Consider the following 13,389-nt stretch of genomic DNA (forward strand, 5'->3'; position numbering starts at 1 on the left):
AAATGTCTTCTTGCCATTAATCCTGCAGCAGCCTTGGCTTCCTTCACTGAGCCTGCACAAGACTGGACAACAGTCATCCTGGACTGGGAAATGGCACATGAGACCTACATCTGTCTGCTGAGTTACTGGCTAGTTATGGGTCTTGAGAGATGGATAGCAATTGCCTAGATGCATATTTTTTAAAATAATTGTCTAATTGTTCATTTTTATATATTAAAATAAGCATAACTAAAGAACATTCCAATTTATTTATTTTAGAATTTATGGTAAATATTTAATGGATATGATTATGAAAATAATTTTGAAAATATTAAGCAGAAAATTCCTTATATAAAGTATTAAATGTAGGAAAAAGAAGATCTAAAGGCAAACCACAATACGTTTAAGAACCAATTAAGGAGATGTTTCAGAGAATATTTTTATCAATTATTTTTGAACACTTAAAATTTATTGTAAAAGAAATAGTCATACCTCATATCATTAAAGATGAATTAAATTAGCCTTGGTGGCATATGGCTATAATGTCTGAACTCAGGAGACTAAGGTAGGAGAATACAGTTCAAGACCAGACCTGGTCATGTGATGAAAACCTCTATCTAGATGAAAAGACACCAAATACCTAGTGAGGAATACTGGAAAAGACCTGTTACACAGGTCACATATCCTGAATCTAAATGATATTAGCTATTTGGTATCTGTGCACTTTTTGACCCTAACCTGCAGTGTATATCACAAGAAGTGTCAATCATATACAAACCAAGGAGAATGGTCAGAGGTAGAAATCACCTTGTTGAGAAGTGATCCGAATACATGCATTTTATAAGCAAAACAAAAGTTAACATTGAAAAATAAAAAGTTTAAAATCAAACTAAAGGGACCCCAATCAATTCAAAACAGCTCCCTAGAAACATCTGTGTGAGAAAGACTTTCATTGACTTGAGCAAGGCATTGGGGGAGCTTGTCATCTGTAATTTGGTGTATGTTTCATCTTCTCAAGAAGAAGGAAAACCAGAAATCTTAGCTGAATGGACCAAAGTACTCGTGTCAGCATTTAAAATTCTATAGAGAACAAGAGACATAAAATAAAGACCAAAATATAAAATGGAAAGCAAAATTATTATATCTGTCTGACACATGGAAAGGCCAAAAAGACTGCACTTAAAATTGATAAAGTACCTTGGCTTCCTACACATGAAGGAGATATGTCTGCCCTCCATCAGGTGGCCTTCAAAACTAAGGGTTTTAAATTATTTTTATTTCAGATAGTTATAAAGGAAAACAAAGTAACATCTGTTTATGAATATTTTTCACAAGGCTGGTGTTTCACAAACATTTTCTACCTAGCAGTATATTTTTGAAACAATCTGTCATTTTCTAAAGTTACCATGTAGAAACAAATAAATATATTTATTTATTTATAATATATTATAATTAACTCAATGAAATACATCTTATCTTTGAAATCAAATATTTGTTTCTAACTGCATGTATTAACAAATTAAGTGTGAACAGTAAGCTTCTTTAATGAAGTTGGGGTAGGTACATTAGGTAATATATTACTGACCTTTTATATCTGGCATATATATTATATATAATAATATAATATAGTATATATATATCACCTCAAAATAACATAATATAAATAAAATATTTTTTAGGGAAAGCAGTATTAGCATAATATTTACAAAGAAATAGAAATTCTTGAGGCCTACCTAAGAGTAATCATATTTGAAATAGTACTTAGTTTTATATAATGTATATAAAATTCAGGTTACACAAAAGATAATGACTGAAAACTGATAACTGACCTGAAGTGCTCTTACGATTATTTGTATGTAGTCTGCTTTTCTCTAAAGGTTGCCAGCAAAGTTTAAAATATTTTCTCATGCTCAACAAGGATCCCAGAGATGCATGCTGTAGATTTTCAAATAAAAGAAAGAAGTAGATTGGGAAATGACTTGTTGGATAAAGCATGTGCCATAAAAGTTTGAGGAGCAGAGTTTAGTTTGTTTACCCAGAATGCACACTGAAGAAGGCAGCAGCCTCTCTTCATTTCAACACTTGGAAAACAGAGAGCATGCCTTAGCAGCTGGCCAGATATACTAGCAAAACAAGCTAGCTTCAGGTTCCGCAAGAGACTCTGCATCAATAAATAAAATAGGGAAGACTCCAGAGAGAACCACTCATTCAGTATACACCCAAGCAAACAAGAAAATAAAACATTTCATATATTTTATATTTCTTCCAAACTCAATTTCCAATTCACTGGTAGTAAATTCTGGCTAACCTATATCTAATACGTTTAATAATAATGAAAGAAAACTTTAATACCTTGATAATACTTCTGAATCAAATAATTTCCCTACTTAAACATATAAAAATGCCAAAGATCTTGATTCTATATACCATGTAAAATATTTGGTGTATTATAACTAGTGAGATAGTGAAAAATTCCAACCCAAGTGATTTACTGCTCAGCCAGAAGATTCATTAAGTCACAACACTGAGAAGTCATGATTCAAGAATGGTATTTGGAACAGGTTTCCTGGCACAAAAATTTCCCGAAGGATTTATTTAATATACCAATTTTCTAGCTTTCTTTCTGTCCAAACATGTCACCCTCAATTTTTTTTGGAAGATGGTAGTCAATAATTCTTAAAGTTGTATACAACTGGGAATCCCCTCAAAGGCTGAGAAAACGTTTTCCTTCAAACTGCTAATTACACTCCCTTCATATCTTTTAGCCTCAGTTTATGTCTGAACCCATAATGGTGATTGCAGAAAATGAGATAACGCCAACTTTGGAAAGTCATGAATGATGCAAATTTCTTGTAAAACTTTATGGAATTCATTAAATAAACAGAAGGCCAGGGGAATGTGCGTAAGGCAGAGAAAAGGGAATAAAGTCACTGTGAACTCAGTTAATGACTCCTGAACGTAGATGTGGCTTTTTAAGTTGGTTGATCACAAGGGGACTATAACATCAAAGATTTATGTTGTGTGATTTTGCCTGTGGAGGCATTCTGCTCTGTCTCCTTTGGGTAAAATACGTGAGACAGTTGGCAAGTCTTTCAAGTCACTTTTGATTTTCAGAATCTATCATGTATTTAAAAGATAAATACAACTAAATAAAAATAGAACACATCTCTTAGATGACAAAGAATTGTCATGTCTTCCTCAGTCTTCAATGCAGAATTCTGGCATTAGCCTGTCCTTTTCCTTAATACACCATTCACAGATACAAACACACATTGACACACATGCACAAAAAATGCTCATACACACATTTACAAATGCACAATACATAAAACACACACATATACATATATATGTATATGTATATGTACACACACAGAAATAAGCACATGCATGTGAGGAGCTGTCCGAGGAGCTGTCCTCACAGAGATGTGAGGAGCTGTCCGAGGAGCTGTCCTCACATATGTGAGGAGCTGTCCTCACAAACTCCATTACAAGATGGCACCGGCATCCGGCAGAACGCACCTAGTAAAAAGGGCAATACGCAGGCGCCTGGTAACGTCCCTACTCAAAGGGACACGTACGTTTTGGTACGTCATCTGGCATAATTGGCAGCGACCAGTCAGAGAGTGACACGTCCTAGGCGAGGATAGTTTCCTATATAAGGGACGGTTATTCCTCACTCTCCGTCTCCGCATTGTAAGCTTATGCTCTCCCTCTCAAGACGCATTAAAGCTTTTCTGTAGTAGGATCCTGTGTGTGCCGCGTCGTTCCTGCTGGCGAGACGAAGCGCGGGACATCTGGTGCCAAAAACCCGGGAAAGACCTCACCATCGTCAGCACCTTCGGAGATCCCTTGGCGACAAGGAGGATTCAGAACTGCAGGTAGATACGTTCGGAGAGGCAGCCCTCTCTTGGACTTTGGTCTGGGGTTGTCACCGCCTTGGGAAGGATTTGTTGAGGCTATAGTATTTGTCCTGGGAGCCACCCTACTCTTTATGTTCTGTTTTCACCGTTTTCGCTGTTAAAAGGACGATCACAGGAGCTGAAGGCGCGTCTCAATCTCTCGTATATAAGTGAGCTTCGCGCAGCTCCCTTTTACCTTCGATTTTGACTGTTGAGGAACAAGGACGCGATAAGGCCGACGTAGATAAGCGGCACCGTCCGGGGAGGCGCGTGTAAGACTCCCGTACATAAGAGAGCAGCGTGTCCGTCTCTACCCTTTCACCTCACGCCTTGTCAGACGGACGTAGATAAGCCGCCGGCGTTCCTGGCCCATCATGGGATCCTCACAGTCTGTGGTCACGGCCTTGGAAACAGTGTTAAAGCAGAGGAACATCAAAATTGGAGGAGGAACACTTAAAAACTTTGTGAAGGAGGTGGAGAGGGTGGCGCCTTGGTTTGCCTGTTCAGGCTCGTTTACGATTGCCTCATGGAACAAACTTGGAAAAGACCTTGACAGAAAATTGGCGGAAGATGATCTGCGCCTAGGGACCAAAGCTATATGGAAGCTGGTTAAGAATTGTTTAAAGGATGAAACGTGTAAGGCAGCAGTAGTAGAAGGACAGGCCACTCTCGAGGTAGTCCGGGAAAGTCTGTCAGAAACCGAACGTAGTGAGAGGTTGGGCGCGCGCAAGAAAAAAGACGTCCAAAGAAAGAAAAGGTGCCCTCCCGGTAAGTCCAAAGACAAGGGAGCGTTGAAATTTTCAGATTCCAGCACTTCCTCCTCTACACATAAACCAGGAGGGGGAGCCAGCCTATACCCTGTGAAAGAGCTAGAAGCGCTGAACCTCGACAGTTCTGAAAGGTCTGAAAATAAAACCTTAGACTCAGAGGAGGAGGCCGAGCTAGTGCTGTTAGTATTCTTGAAACCGCCGGTATAATTAAAACCACTAGTAAGGTGGCAGATATTTTCCGAAAAATCCAAATTATCCTATTAAATAGAAGATTCCCTGTATACATTACTCATATACGGGCCCATTCTGGACTCCCTGGCCCAATGAGTTCACAGAATGATTTGGCTGACAAAGCCACAAAAATGATAGCTGTGGCCCTGGCCTCTCGTTTAGAGGCCGCTAAAGCCTTTCATGGCAATTTCCATGTCACCTCAGAAACTTTACGCCACCGCTTCTCTATAACTAGAAAAGAGGCACGTGATATAGTCACCCAATGCCAACAGTGCTGCCAGTTCCTCCCAGTTCCTCACATCGGGGTCAACCCAAGAGGAATACAGCCATTGCAAATCTGGCAAATGGATGTTACTCATAATTCTACTTTTGGAAAATTTCAGTATGTGCATGTATCTATAGACACATGTTCTGGCATTCTACATGCCACCCCACTTACAGGAGAAAAAACAACACATGTCATTCAGCACTGCCTTGAAGCATGGAGTGCTTGGGGAAAGCCAAAATGTGTAAAAACTGACAATGGCCCCGCCTACACATCTCAAAAATTCCGTCAGTTTTGTGCTCAGATGCAGGTTACCCACCTGACGGGCCTGCCCTACAACCCTCAAGGACAGGGAATCATAGAGCGTGCTCATCGGACGCTCAAATCATATTTAATAAAACAAAGGAGGGGAATTATGATAGAACTCCCCCCAACACCCCGAGTGGCCACTGCTCTGGCCCTTTTTACCTTAAATTTTTTAAATCTTGATGAAGCTGGACAAACAGCGGCTGAGCGACATTGCTCAGAGCCCAAGAGGACAAAAGAATTAGTCAAATGGAAGGATGTATTAACAAATGAATGGAAAGGCCCGGATCCTGTTTTAATAAGATCCAGGGGAGCTGTCTGTGTTTTTCCACAGGACAATGAAAATCCCATATGGATCCCAGGACGACTTACTAGGAGCATCACAGCAAGTGATCAAGAAGGGACTGGGACTCCTGGACCTCCTCACTCTTCTTCCATGGATGCCAGCAACGGTGCAGGGCGAGCTACGATGGGGAATAATGTCAACCTTTCCACTCCCGATGCCGGTGATGTACCACTAACAGGGATTTAGGGTTGGCCTATTTACCTAAGGATCCACAGGTTGAACGACTAAAAGAAAATAGGACTATTCCCCTTAAGGGCAGCCTTTGTTTTGGCATATTCAACAAAACATCTTTTGATCTCCCTTGCATTATGTTATATAATCAATCTTCTGCTTGGTTAAGGGAGGCCACATGGGGAACTGGTGAGGAGGACATTGTGGCTAACGCCACAGTTCTCTATGGTGGTGGCCTTACATTGGGTTAATGGTAGCTGCACTGATCTTACGCCCATAGCGATGCTACTTGGAGGAAAGGGCGAAAAGGGACGGTTGTCATTTTCCTGGACGGGGAACATCAAACCTGCTGCCTCTGTCTGGACAGCTACTCATAAAAAATATCGCAGTAGTTACCCGCATGCCTCGCTTTATCCCGATCCCTGTTGATGCCCCGGGGACCATGACCTTATTTAGAGGAAAAAGAGATTTTGGTACTTCTGCAATTATTGCTGGCATTATTGCTACGACAGCAGTCGCTCCCTCGGTTACTGCCTCGGCATTGGCCTTGTCAAATTCAGTACAGACAACCCAAACTATCAACGATTTATCGGCCACCATCTCTGTGGCTCGGGACAGACAGGCCTCAGCCAATACTCAGATATAGGGAGGCCTTATGCTTGTCAACCAACATATAGATCTGGTCCGAGAGCAATTAGACATTCTATGGCAACTGGCCCAGCTTGGCTGTGAGCAAAACTCCCAGGCCTTTGTGTCACCTCCATATAATATGACAAATTTACCCGAGCTGCTAATCTGTCTAAGAGTCTTTCACAGCATCTGTTACAGAATTGGACCTCGGAGTTTGAACAGACACTTCGGGAGCTGAGAGCGACCATCATTCAAATAAATTCTACCCGACTGGACCTGTCTTTGACGGAGGGATTGTCGTCCTGGATCACCTCAGCAGTCTCTTATTTCAAGGAATGGGTGGGAGTGGGACTTTTTGGAGTGATCCTCTGCTGTGGATTAGTGTTACTCCTCTGGTTGCTTTGCAAATTGAGATCTCAAACAAGAAAGGACAAAGTAGTGATCGCCCAGGCGATTGTAGCCCTTGAACAAGGAGCGTCAGCCGATATCTGGTTGACCATGCTCAAGCAACAGGTCGCCGGCTGGACAGCTCTTGCACTCCTAGAACCTCGGTTCATTGCACAGGATTAGAGTGTCCGGCTTGAGCAGCCCATGAGGGGTGACGAGCTTAGCATCGCACAGGGAAGTTCTACCAAATATGCTCCCTGGAAGGCATGTCATATTACATGAGGGTTTCTGCCCCAGTTTTCCCTCCCTCGAAAAATGGCAGTGCGACGGGTCGGGAGTGCCCTGGGTCCCAACAACAGCCTAAGGGTATCTCTCTTGTACAGGTTCGCCAACTTTGTACGAGGATATGACCTCTGTCTTCACCCTCCTATATCTGGGTGTCCTGTTTGCTTAAAAAAAACAGAAAAGGGGGAGATGTGAGGAGCTGTCCGAGGAGCTGTCCTCACAGAGATGTGAGGAGCTGTCCGAGGAGCTGTCCTCACATATGTGAGGAGCTGTCCTCACAAACTCCATTACAAGATGGCACCGGCATCCGGCAGAACGCACCTAGTAAAAAGGGCAATACGCAGGCGCCTGGTAACGTCCCTACTCAAAGGGACACGTACATTTTGGTACGTCATCTGGCATAATTGGCAGCGACCAGTCAGAGAGTGACACGTCCTAGGCGAGGATAGTTTCCTATATAAGGGACGGTTATTCCTCACTCTTCGTCTCCGCATTGTAAGCTTATGCTCTCCCTCTCAAGACGCATTAAAGCTTTTCTGTAGTAGGATCCTGTGTGTGCCGCGTCGTTCCTGCTGGCGAGACGAAGCGCGGGACACATGCAGATGCATGTGTGCACACAGACATATGCACAGACACACACCTCAACTTTCTAGCTTTTAGCATTACGTTTGGCTTATGCTTTTGACCCTTCTTTTCCTTTGTCTTTGTCCTTTATTTCAATAACAAGGTATTAAAATTCAAGGAGAAATACCTGAAACACTGTTATTTCTAGGGTGTATTAGTAGCTCTTGTCTTATCATGGTCTAAGGATTTTCAACTTATGTTCAGAATGATATTCACAAAGTTTTCACTTATAGTTTGGTGTTTATAAAGTCACAGGAGGTAATTAATTGTGACTTATTTGCAATTGGTGATTTTGGTGATGTGTGGACAAGTAGAAATATTATAAATATATTTAAGGTACATTATGATAAATATGATGCTTGGTAGGTTACATATATTAAGTACATTTTTGACTTATGCTTGATACATAATGGATTTAGTGCATGCATGTGCATATATGGTTTCTGCCTCTTTATCTCTTGATTGGTTTTGTCGATCATCTGTAGCTAGCATCTCAACGGCATGTGTCTTTTTAAAGACCTCTCCACACTATCCATTCTGTTCTGAAGACATTAGCTTCTCTCAAGATGACAAGAGCATATATTCATAAGCATATACTTCTAGTCAAGTGTTTACTATTTCTTAAGTATCTTTGCTTTCCATACAGGAGTTTTGTTTTAGTTGTAAGAACGTCTGGTGGTATCTGTCTTTCTAATTGCTTAAAGGAAAACGTGTTTGCATCTCGTCACAGTTAAGGCTGCAATCTATCATAGCAGTGAAGTCATGGAAACAGGAGCTTGAAGCAGCTGGTAAGATCGTGAAACTATTTCCAGGAGAGATCAATGAATTCATGCAAGCATGAATTCATTGTCTTTTGCTATAGTGGGTTATAATCTGAAATTCTGAAACAAATACTCTTTTCCATTAAGTTCCTTTTGTGGGCATATTTGGTTGTAGCAACAGAAAGGAAACTAAGACAGAAATTGTCACCCAGAATTAGGGCTGTTGCTGTCATAAATCTGATCACGTGACTTTTTGAATGGTTTCTCAGGAGCAACATAGAAGAATTTAGAATTTTGTGATAGAAATGCCATTGAATTCTGAAAGTAGACCTTAATTGGTCTCTTTAATAGAAGCTTGGAAGACAGCAATACTGAGAGAAAAATGGACACTGGAGGCTCATATCATGAGGTTTCAAAGAGGAACATGGACTCTGTCAGGTTTTTGAAATTTGAGAATTTTCGTCATGAATCTGGTTTCATGTTTTTGCCTCCATTCAGAGAATATGTGTAAAATTAAATAAGATAAGATAATGTACTAATGTATTTGACACAGGAAAACCATGGACAAGCTTAAAGTTTCAGAAAGGGAAGGTGAAAACAATAAACCACATGCAGTTGTCAAAGATTTATCTCCTATGGTGTCCGTGATCACTCGAGTTCCCATGAATCCATATCAGTTGATTCTGTGGGGGATATTTTCTTGGTGTGTCCTCAACCCCTATGGTTCCTCCAATCCTCCTTCCCAGTCCTAGCAGAAATCCCCAAGCTCTAGCTAATGTTTGACTCTGGTACTCTGCATCTGCTCCCATTAATTGCTGCTGGATTAAGTCTCTCAGGTCTCTGATGATGATTGTGCTGGGATCTACATGCATGTTATTACTGAGCAGCATGGTGTTCCTGTGGAAACCTTAACAGTGAAAGCATAACCTGTACCTGACTCTTGCCTACTTGCAGGTCCCTTCTCCTTCTACTGTGTTGCCTTGTCCAACTTTGATGTCCAACCAGTAAGTGCCTATTCTTGTAAAGTGTTCTGCCGTGTTTGTTTGACCTCTCTGGAAGGCCTACTCTTCTCTGAGAGGAGTGGAGATTTGGGGAGATAAATAGCAGCAAGCTGGAAGCATGTAGGGGAGAGGAGTGGGGGAGGCTAGGGGGAGGGGTGGTTGAGGAAACTACTTTTAGGATGCAATAGATGAGAGGAGAATAAAATAAAATATTAAAAATCAAAAACAAAAAACAAAACAACAACCAAAACCAAACAATTAAGAGAAACCTGACACTTTACTCCAGTCTCTCCTGTTGCAAACACTATGTAGTGCTTTTTCATGGTCATAGCACAGAAACTGGGATAGAGCCCTCCAAGGTGGAGAAGTATACATCGCCCACTGGTTACAGAACTTTGTGATGTCATTCTTATGATACTGATTTTTAAAGCAGGGAGATGCACAATTGAGGGGCTCATGATGAGCACCTAAGGACCTGCAGTGCATGGCAAGGTGGGGTTCCCCATGGAGGGGGCATGAAAAGCCACTCTGTGGAGCTAGGAATGGAAGCCTAAGTTTCCCGCTTGATATGAGAATATCGGATATGCCTGGCCTGTGGAATATCCACCAAATATAGGCAGGCAATGGAGTCAACTCAAGAGCAAGGTTGTGTATGCTTCAGGTGTCAGAACACACAAGCCTTTGGAGCCCAGTCGATCCCACTCTAGGCTCTAGGTGCTGGCTACTAGCTGCAGAATTCTGGTGTTTTAATGATGGATTTTGGTTTTGCTCTGTAATGCCTGCTTCTTTTCGCTTTTAAAAATTATATATTTATTAATTCTTGGAGAATTTCTTACAATATTTTGATGATGATCCTCACTCTAATTCTTCCCAGATGGGACTCTCATGTACCCACATTTGCTGTGCTTTTTGAAAATTTCTTTTGTGGTTGTTATTGCTATTACTCCTATTACTCCTCCAAGTCCATGTTTTGCTGCCCACACAATCTGGGCATGTTGGCATTCCTTACAGCCTGGTGAACATAACAGAGGCCATACCATGAAAGAAACCGGATTATTCTTGTAGGAGCCATCAAGTAAAAAGCTCATTAGCCAATAGTGGGCCTTGTGAATCTATGCATATACTGTGCCATGGTCCTGATTGACTTGATCTTCTGTATAACTTCACAGAAAACCCTAGAATCTATGAACACATGACTACAGTGGATCAATCGTGCTCTCAAAGCACCCTTTCTCTCCACTTTTCACCAGTCTTGTGTTCTCACAATGGATTCTGTCTGTCTTATCTTCCGTTATAGTCCCTAAGCACTTTGGTAGTGATGATAAAGATGTTCTGTTATGTTTGAGCACTCTGCTGACACGTTTTTTTCCTGTACACTGGCCAGGTGTGACTGTCTGCATTAACTTCAATCCCCAACATGAAGAAACATCTCTGATGAAGTCTGACTTACTTCATTAATCTGTGAGTGTAGGGCTGCAAATCGAGAGGTGAGTTTGACTGTGTGTCTGTCCATTTAGCAAAATAACAGTAGTAGGTTCCCCTCCCTAAAATGAGTCCTTGGCTAGAATTCCACTATAAAGCACACATTTAATCCCACAGAGCAGACCTTATATCTAATCAGAAAGTTTTTGGTTACTTCCATGACTTGCATGTGACTACTCCGGTCACGAGCGTGTGAGGCATACTGGGTATTATTGCTTTTTACAAATTCACAGCTGAATAAAATAGTCACTTTTTTTCCTCATTAGCCTACAGGGCATCTTCCAGTAATATAAAACCTGAAACAGGAAAAGAACAAACTCTTTGGTCAGCACAAGCTTTTCCAAACACTAGGACAAGTCTGTCGTTTCTTAAGCAACAACATCTTACCATTTGAGAGTTGACAATTGTTTGGATTCCTTTGGAAGTCTCTAGGAAATGCTTGAACAATTAATTATTCCTGCTCATTATTCTCCTTTATGCTTCATATCACCTCCGTGAACAATACTTTTAGAACATCCTTACCATCCCTCAAATTTTCCAATGATATTTTTATATATCACAAATATAAAACTAAGGATATAATGGTAAGATCCATACATGAGTGCAAAAAAACAACATGTGTTTCTTGGTGTGAGTTACATCGCTTGGTGTAATGCTTTTCATTTCTACCAACTTTTCTGCATTGTTTATAGATAAATAAATTTTCACATAATGGTAAACCCAAAAAATTATGGTTTGACCCAGTCATTCATTGATGGGCATCTATATCCCTTTCAAGTTGTAGATATTATGTATATATCAGAAGTAAACATGAAAGAAGTGTTTTCTTGGTAGAAAATAGTCTTCTGGATATATGTCCAGCAGTAGTATAGTTGGGCTGTGGAAAAGTTCTATTTTCTCATTTTGTGAGGATCACCCATGATTTCCATAGTCTTTGCACCCATCTATATTTCCACTAGAAGTGCATTGTTCCTACACCAACGATAGCCAGCATTTATTGTCTATTGGCTTCTTAATCTTAGCCATACATAGTAAAGAAAGATAAAACATTGAGGTGGTTTTAATTTTCATTTTCCTACTGTATAGAGATTAGGAAAAGGTTTTAAAATGTTTCACAGCCATTTTTATTCTAAGAACTCTATATTCAGTTCCATAGCTTACTTTTCCATTTGATAAGTATATGAGCACATGCAGGTCTTGTGTTTTTTTGTTAGATTCCCCCCCCCAAATTAGAGGGGTTTAATTTCTCTCATAGTTCCTCTAATACTATCTCTCCTCAATTTCATTTTTTTTGTCTCTGTTCAAAGACACTGAGGCAACCAAGTGATTCCAGTATGTGTGTGGCTATCTGCTTGAGCATGAGTAACATCTCAGGGGCTACGTCTTTGAGAAGAACTTTATTCTTCCTCTCACAGAAGTCCTCAATTTGCAAGAGCTTCTCAAATAGTTATAGGATTCAGTAGCCATCAAATTTAGCAGTTCTCAAACATGTTGTTTGTGACCCTCTTAGGGATAGGACATGCTGCATATCAGATTTTTATATTACGATTCTTAATGACAGTCAAATTAGAGTTGTAAATCTGCCAGAACACGAAGAACTAGAGTGAAGAATTAGGTTGAGAATCACTGATGTAAGTCTACAGCACTGGAATTTAACTTGGCTTCATCTTGTGTGGGTTTTGCACACAGTCACTATTGCTGTGATTTTATAACTGCCTGCTTTCGTGTGCCTTGAAAACACTGTTTCTCTGTAGTGTTATCCTACCTTTAGCTCTCATTATCTCTCTAACATCCAGATGTTGATTGCTGTGCAATTGATTTCTCTGCATGCTGAGGCATAAAGTACCAAGTTTAATTATTTCTACTTGTAGATAGCTAGTTTCCATAATGGCATTTATTAAATATTAAATAGACTGTCTTGTCTACAATGTATGCTTTTTGGCCTCTTTTTCCAAAATCAAATCCTGTAAAGGATTACCTTAATTGCATTCGTTGGTAAAGAAGCAAATGCCTAGTGTGTTGGGCAACACTCTGCATTGTAGAGCCCTGCACCAGACCAGAAGGAGAAAGCATTGCCATGAGCGCAGTAATGCAGCAAGCCAGTGACGAAACAATGCAGTAATAATATAGCAGGGGATGCAGTAATTTCCTGTGTTGTATGCAGATGTTGTGTGACTACTTCTCCTGAGTTAGTGTTGCTATCAATTCAATTCTCTGCCATGAAAGACACATGAACTCCTGTCTCTTGA

General features: G+C 40.6%; 2 long non-coding RNA genes across 3 annotated transcripts in view; one reads left to right on the forward strand and one right to left on the reverse strand.

Annotated features, from left to right (window-relative positions):
• Window positions 1–3,491, reverse strand: part of LOC102552210 (uncharacterized) — a 200,473-nt gene extending 196,982 nt beyond the window's left edge. Inside the window, exons 1-2 of the long non-coding RNA XR_589848.4 lie at window positions 2,015–3,491; window positions 1,809–1,914 (exon numbers count right to left, since the gene is read on the reverse strand). This is a non-coding gene — a long non-coding RNA (uncharacterized LOC102552210). The remainder of the gene's footprint in view (window positions 1–1,808; window positions 1,915–2,014) is intronic.
• Window positions 3,361–13,389, forward strand: part of LOC108349489 (uncharacterized) — a 31,437-nt gene continuing 21,408 nt past the window's right edge. Inside the window, exons 1-4 of one of the 2 annotated variants that reach the window (XR_005497225.2) lie at window positions 3,361–3,860; window positions 8,543–8,684; window positions 9,612–9,661; window positions 11,043–11,145. This is a non-coding gene — a long non-coding RNA (uncharacterized LOC108349489). The remainder of the gene's footprint in view (window positions 3,861–8,542; window positions 8,685–9,611; window positions 9,662–11,042; window positions 11,146–13,389) is intronic. The other variant, XR_010062758.1, reaches the window with a different exon arrangement.

The sequence above is a fragment of the Rattus norvegicus genome, chromosome 1, assembly GCF_036323735.1.
Source record: "Rattus norvegicus strain BN/NHsdMcwi chromosome 1, GRCr8, whole genome shotgun sequence".
NCBI classification, from domain to species: Eukaryota; Metazoa; Chordata; class Mammalia; order Rodentia; family Muridae; genus Rattus; species Rattus norvegicus.